This window comes from Prionailurus bengalensis, chromosome B3 (assembly GCF_016509475.1).
Source record: "Prionailurus bengalensis isolate Pbe53 chromosome B3, Fcat_Pben_1.1_paternal_pri, whole genome shotgun sequence".
NCBI lineage: Eukaryota > Metazoa > Chordata > Mammalia > Carnivora > Felidae > Prionailurus > Prionailurus bengalensis.
The window spans coordinates 53,946,446-53,953,576 of record NC_057355.1 but is presented as its reverse complement, the minus strand read 5'-3'; the positions used below and the strand labels follow the sequence as shown (position 1 = coordinate 53,953,576).

Sequence of the window (7,131 nt, the reverse complement as noted above, 5' to 3'; positions counted from 1 at the left end):
ATCTAATGTACAGCATAGTGACTGTAACTACTGTATTCTTAAAAGTTACTAAAAGAGTAGATCTTAAAAGTTCTCACCACAAAAAAAAATGTAGGATGATGGATGTGTTTATTAACTGTCCTTATTGTAATCATTTCTCAGTATGTATGTATATCAAACCATATTGTACACCTTAAACTTACACAATCTTATATGGCAGTTATATCTCAGAAAAGTGGAGGAGTGGGGTGGGGCTTAATCCTGACACACTTAACCATGTCCTTCCTCCTGCAGCCCACTCTGTCGACTACATCCCCTCAATTAAAAGCCATACCAGTGCAGCTCAGGAAATGGAGTAAGTGCAAAGTAGAAACATCGCCCAGCTAACACTGAGCAGCCAGTCCTTTCTTTCTCTTCCCAAAGACCTGCCACGTTTGCAATATAAGGAGGCTTGGGACTTCTCCCTACTCCTAAGCTGGTCATAACAATGGAACTTTAAAAATGCTTACGTATAGTGTGGCAGAGCTTCACAAATCTCCACCCACATTTTATAAGCGCTATTGGTTAAAGCAAGACTTGAATCCAAGAAAAGGATCTATTCATTGAGGCCTTACATGGGATTGGGTATTTTTATTCCTCCTCACCCATCTCTCCCTCCAAATAAGAAGCACCATACTTTGGTAAGTCTAGACTCAACTATGCTTAAAACAATTCCTCACTGACTAGACTGCAGAGTGGGTCATATGGGATAGACCTGAAGCTCCTTGGTACACTTGCCTTGCCCCTGGATTCCTGCACCTCCAGGCCAAGGAAAGATAAAATGAAGAGTTAATAACAGCACAAACTCCACACTTTTATCTGGAGATATTCTTTAGTGAAGCAAAAAAGGAATTATTAGTGAAGTTATATCACATTTGATTATATATTAAAACAAGTTTAATACTTGATCCCAAAGAGAAAAAAAAAAACCCAGGAAATGAGAAATAGAGAGCTTTAAGTTTGAGCAAGAGAATACCTACAGGGTACTTAAGGGCATAACCTTCAAAATGCTTCTGGTATGGCTTCTGCCCTTTGAGAAGGCTTTCATTAAGATGGAAAGCTGAAAGATGCCTTTTCCCCTTTGCTAACCCAACTCTTCTTGGCAGTAGGCAACAATACGTGGGGTAATATATTATTTACTAAAATGGTGAAACCCAAAGTTTTGGGTTAAATTTAGATTTTTGTGCTAAAAACTGGTTTGTCCTTTTGCCAACTGCATGCACTTTGCTTGCATACAGGACCTATAAGAAGGAACTTGAGTATCCCACTTCCCTTTAAGCTCTTCAGATGAAATTGTTTTACTTTCCTCTCCCCAACTTCTTTATCTTTACCAAGGTACCACTTTTCTCCAATAGTCCAGGCTCAAAACAGTCTTCATTTTTCTTTAGTTTTCCTTTCATAATTATAAGCCTAATGCTGCAATTCAGCTGGACTTGGAGGAGAATAAGAAAAATATAGAGCCAAAGAACTGCAGTGAGAGCACAAAGGTTATAGGATATAGTGATCCAGGTGAGGGTGGCAAGGTGTTCTCTTGAGCTCAGAAGGAATGAGCTGGAGGTCAAGGTAAAACAAGTCAAATTTGTTGGTGTTGTTGACAGCAATAGTGAACTTCTTGGTGGTCCTGCCATTCCTGGACCCAAGCAGTCCATGGCATCCACAATATTCATTCCCCCTCCCACTTAGCCAAAGACCACGTTTGCCATCCAACCACTCGGTCTCGGCAGCATACATGAAAATCCGGGCACTGTTTTTGTTGGGTCCAGCATTTACCATGGACAAGATGCAAGGATCCATATGCTTCAGGATGAAACATCAAATTTCTCCCAGGTGAACTTGCCACCAGGGCCACTATAGTGTATGAAGTCACCACCCTGGCACATAGGCCCCAGGATAGTTCTATGAAATCAGGAAACTTTATAACCAAATCCTTTGTCTTCAGTGCTCAGAGCATGAAAGTTTTATGCTGTCTTTGAAACTTTGTCTGCAAACAGCTCAATGGAGAGCTGGCGCAAGGGCTCACCATAGACAGCAATGTCAAAGAACACAGTGGAATTGACTGTGTCTGGGCTGCATTGGCATCTGCAAAGCCATACTTTAATTCTTCAGTTGAACTTGCTTGTCCTCCCTGGTAAGAAATCTCCTTTGTATTTATACATTTATCTCCACAGCAAGGACTTCACCCTAAGTAAGCCTTTGTCACTTTTCTTTCAGATTACTGAGTCTTGCTGCCCTCTGAATTTAACTTTTCCTTTCCATTCCCAGACTATTCTGTCTCACTGCCACTGCAATTGTCCTCAAATACTGCTTTCATCTTGATACTCCTCTGAGCATTACCCTACAGAGTATCTGGTGGACCTCCAGGCTCATCCTTGATCTGGCCCCATCCAGCCCTAGGTTTGGGCAGCTCTGCAGTCAAGTATGATAGAATGTGAAAAATCCGTAGCATTGTTCCTGACACATAGCAGGCACTGTTAGCTTCTTTTCCCTCCTCTTACCAAGTTAGTCTCTTTACTGCCCCCAAACTACCAATAATCGTATGTGCCTCATAGATTATTCTCCCTCCAAAAAAATGTATTCACTCTAATTTTCTGCCTCTCCAAATCTAGCAAACATGAACAAATTCAAATTCTACCTTCAAATTTTAACACTATCTTTTAGGTCACAAGAGTAGTAACAAATAGAAACCATGCTTTGTTCTTGGCTAAGAAATTCAACATCATAAAAATATTGTTTCTATATTTAACATGTCAAAATACTAATAAGGGTTATTGAGGAGCAAAGGAAATGAGAGAAGGGGAGCCATCCAAGCTGACTATAAAGCTCATATGGGAAAGATATACATGCAAAAATAGCGAGAAAACCCTGACAAAGAAGAGTGGTAAGGAGACTGACATATGCTAGATATTAGTGCCTCAATAAGGGCGCTAATCTGCCCTCATAACCTAAACACGTCTCAGAGGACCCTCTTCCAAATGCCTATAATTTGGGGATTAGGTTTCAACATGAATTTTGGGGAAAAACATTCAGTGTATAGTCCATCTACAGAGGAAAAAAATAATCTGTAAGTACTGATAAGGAAACATCTCCAGCTTAATATATCATTAAGTTTAAAAAGGAAAGTGCTGAAAGTGTGTATAGTGTGCTGCCTTTTAATAAAGGGAGAAGATATAAATATGTGTTTGTATTTTGAAAACCATCAAAGATCCCTGAGATTATAATAAAAGTGGTTACCCATAAAGGTTAGCCCATTGGACGGTGATGGGAGCAGAACTTTTCAATGTACCGATTGATAATTGTGGTGGTGGTGTTTTGTTTTTTTTTTACCACATGAATTAAATGTATGTCCTTTAAAAAGGAGGGAGTCCCCCATCTAGAAATAAAACATAAAAATTAAGAGTTGGAAAAGCCTTCAGAGATCACTGAAAGTTTCCTCATTGTAAAAGTGAGAAAAGGAAGGAATACAAGGGGGAAATGTTCAATACAGGGTGACATAGCTAGTTTCTGAAAGAACGAGAATACAGGTCTCTTGATCAACACTTTTCCTTCTCTCTCTGTTTCTTTCTCTTCAGTCTCTTGATAGGTGCTGTCTGCCCTAGCCCTTGCTAATCTCCCTTTTTCCTAACTCACAGACGTCTTAGCTTGTTTGCTGATTATTTCATGTCTTAATTTCTTCTCATAAATGTTTACATCTTCAAAGTATATCTTTGTATTTTTGATAGCACTTCACACAGTGGCTCATAACTGCTTTGTTCATTTGTTCAATAATGTATTGAATGCTCACTAAATGACTGGCCCATTGGTAGGTTTCATGAATGCATAACTGTCAATTGGAATACTGGAAAAGGAAGTAGAAGTTTTAATCCTTGTTCTAGCATTGAACATAAAAGCAATAAGGCCTCTAATTCAGTCACCTAAAGCCATATTTAAATTTACTTTGTTAATTATTTTTCTTTGAGTAGGGCCTAGGCAGGGGGCAACATATATCCTGCTGCTCATATGTAGGTGCTAGGTGGACAAGACTATTGATCATCAATCCCAGTTTTAGGTAAACAGAGAAACTTTGGCCTGCCTGCTCTTAATAACCCATAGATTACCCTTCTAGGCCACTTATGGGATCACTATAGGTTTTCAGAAACCTTCTAGAAAAGACTCCCCAGCACTCTGTCTCCTATTTCTATCAACTGACTGCCCCATGCCAGTGTCTTGAAGGCAGGAACCATTTGTTCCTTTGTATTCCTAGCACCTGTTACAGTACCCAGCACATTTAATGTAACTGAACTGAACCGAACGTGTAGGGCCACGCACATGCTATACTTAAGATCCAAATGTGTCCTCTCCAATGTGTTTCCCACTAGAGTGAGTTTCGCCTGATTTCGAATCTTCTAATGTTTCTGATTCCCAGTTATAAATCCTGTAGCCTCTATTTCCTTACCCCACAACCATAACTACCATGTGGCCTCTATCCCTTCTGGGAATGTTTCTGTTCCCTAATCCTAAACCTAGTGGGAAGCAGTTACTTCCCTGGTTCTCCAGATAAAATTTGACAAGTTTATTTGTGTTCCTCAGGATTTCCTCAATACAAGGTTTGATATAACCCTGACCTTTGATTCTGGCAGATTGTACTCCCCCTTGGTTCAAGGGTTTCTCCAGTTGTTTCTCCAGAAACCTGAGTATATGGCATGAGGAGGAGGAAAAGAGCTTACACTTGAGTGTCTCACATGCCTGCTAAAGCACTTTGAGTCTTGTTTTCGTTATTTATAAATTTAGAATAATAGTGCTCATCTCATAATGTCATTATAGTGATTTGGAGATAAGTATGTGAAAATCCCTGGCATATAGTTACTGTTCTAGACACATCCCCCTTCTTCTCCACGAAGTGGTTTACGAATTAATGAAAAATCAAATGAATGGTTCCTGCAAGCAGCAATACTTACCTTATTCATAGAAACCTGAACTACCTGTTCATGAAGACAGGGGTAAATCCCGTCTCAATAGCTTGCGTTGGCCTGTCTCTAACATTGTGCTCTTCAGGTGTGTCACAGTATGTCCTGATCAAAAGCCAAGTCTCGTTGTGCCAATGATGTAGGTAAGTAATGGTTCCTCTTACTAGGCTCCATGAGGCCCTTGATATGATAAGGCAGAATCTCTGGCCTTTCAGTGATAACCATCTATCAGAGAATATAAGCTATCTACATAGATAACAATTACACATGGTAGAAAGTGATGCTATGACATGAGATGTATATAGAAAATGCTATGCCAGTTTAATAAGCAAAAATTACAGCTACAGATCAAAAATGGTTTGAGGGGCGCCTGGGTGGCTCATCTGGTTAAGAGTCCAACTCTTGATTTAGGCTCACGTCATGATCCCACGGTTCATGGGTTCAAGCCCTGCATCAGGCTCTGTGCTATCAGCAATTCTGTCTCTCTGCCCTTTCCCTGCTCATGCTCTCTCTTTCTCTCTCTCTCAATCAAAATAAATGAACTTTTAAAAAAGTGTTTTCAGTCATTCAGTCAATAGAGATTTATCATAGATGTCTCTGTGCAGGGTATTAGACTAGACACTGAGGATGTAAAAATTAAGATTATATTTGCTTTTGAGACTCAGTAGTTTAATGAGAAAATAATTGCAGTACTATGTAGTAGTGACTTTTGTTTTTATAATTGTATGTTCAATGTGCTTTGGAAACAGATCAAGAGTGATTAACTTAGTTTTACAGATAGTATAAGGAAGAAATTATGTTTGAGCTGTGTCTTGAAGTATAAAGAGGAGTTTACCAGATAGAGAAGATGGGAAAGGATATTCATTAGGAGTTGGCTTTTCACCTTGAAAAAGTGGGAAGAATTTCAACATTCAGAAGTGAGGGGAATCTAGAATTACATCAACAAAGTTACCAAAATAGAAGACATGAAGTGAAATTGTTCTTACTGTAGTGTGGGTGAAGAAGAATTAATGAATTTGATGCAGTTTGTGGTGGGATTTAATACAATGGGAAAAAACTATTAAAGATCTTTAAATTAGGACACGATATGGTTAGAACCTTAAGAAGACTAATTCCAGTTTTGTACAGGATAAGTTGGATAAGGGCACATTAGGAACAAAGAGGGCAGTCAGACCATTAAAATAGCTAGGTGAGAGGGAAGGAGACCACGCAGAAGATGGCAAGAGGAATGGAAGGGAGAGGTCAAATGGGAGAAATGTTACAGACATGGGTGTAAGTTATTGGCAGCCTGAGCGTCTGAGAGCATGGTGTACTATTGACAGAAATAAACATAAAAGATAAGGCTTGGGGGAAGTGAAAAAATTCAGCTTGGACACACTAATTTTGAGAATCTGCAAGAGAGCAGTTTCCACCGATTGGTAGAAACAGTAGGCAAAGTGGTACAAGTTGTTAAGGAGAAATGGGAAGTGAGAAAATAGGGGCAGCAAATGTGACTACTTTTTTTGTGAAGTTTGGCAATGAAGGAGAAGCCTGAATGAGGAAAGGTTTGCAGTTTCCAGTGTATGATGGACTGAGGAGACTGAGATTGTAGAGTGAAAGGGAAAACAAAAGAGCAGACCAGAAACTGAAGGAGAAAGAGGAGGGCATAAATGAGGGAGCAAGGTCATGGTATTAGAGGTATTAGTGGAGGGAAAGATATGAAATACCTCTGTGACAAGAATTTCCAGGCATAAGAGATAATGAATCTCAGATTCTACTTCAGATGATCTCAAGGGTTTATTTTCCTGGGTGGAAAAATCTCACACTGTTTTATTTTTTTTTTCCAGTCCCTTTGCAATTAAACTAATTTCTGACTAGCTTGCAGCATGGCCTAGTTAGTAAGAGACACTTTGCTGAAGTAGAGTGGGAGTTGTGTAATTGCTTTCCCTAGTATTCTTACTGCAGAGAGCTGCTTGTTCAACTACTTCAGATTTTATATCACAATGCTCTGTGACTGGTTCTTCAAAAATAGCTCTTCAGTTTGGATAGATGTTGATTTTCACAACTTTCCCAACTCAGGAATTTTAAAATTCCAGAGTTGGAGTGCTTGAGTGGCTCAGTTAGTTAACTTGATTTTTGGCTCAGGTCACAATTGTATGGTTTGTGCGATCCAGCCCCGCATTGGGCTCTG

General features: G+C 39.5%; 1 pseudogene; it reads right to left on the bottom strand.

Moving 5' to 3' along the window:
• Positions 1 to 1,506: 1,506 nt before the first annotated feature.
• On the bottom strand, positions 1,507 to 4,470 carry LOC122468019 (annotated as a pseudogene).
• Positions 4,471 to 7,131: the final 2,661 nt, after the last annotated feature.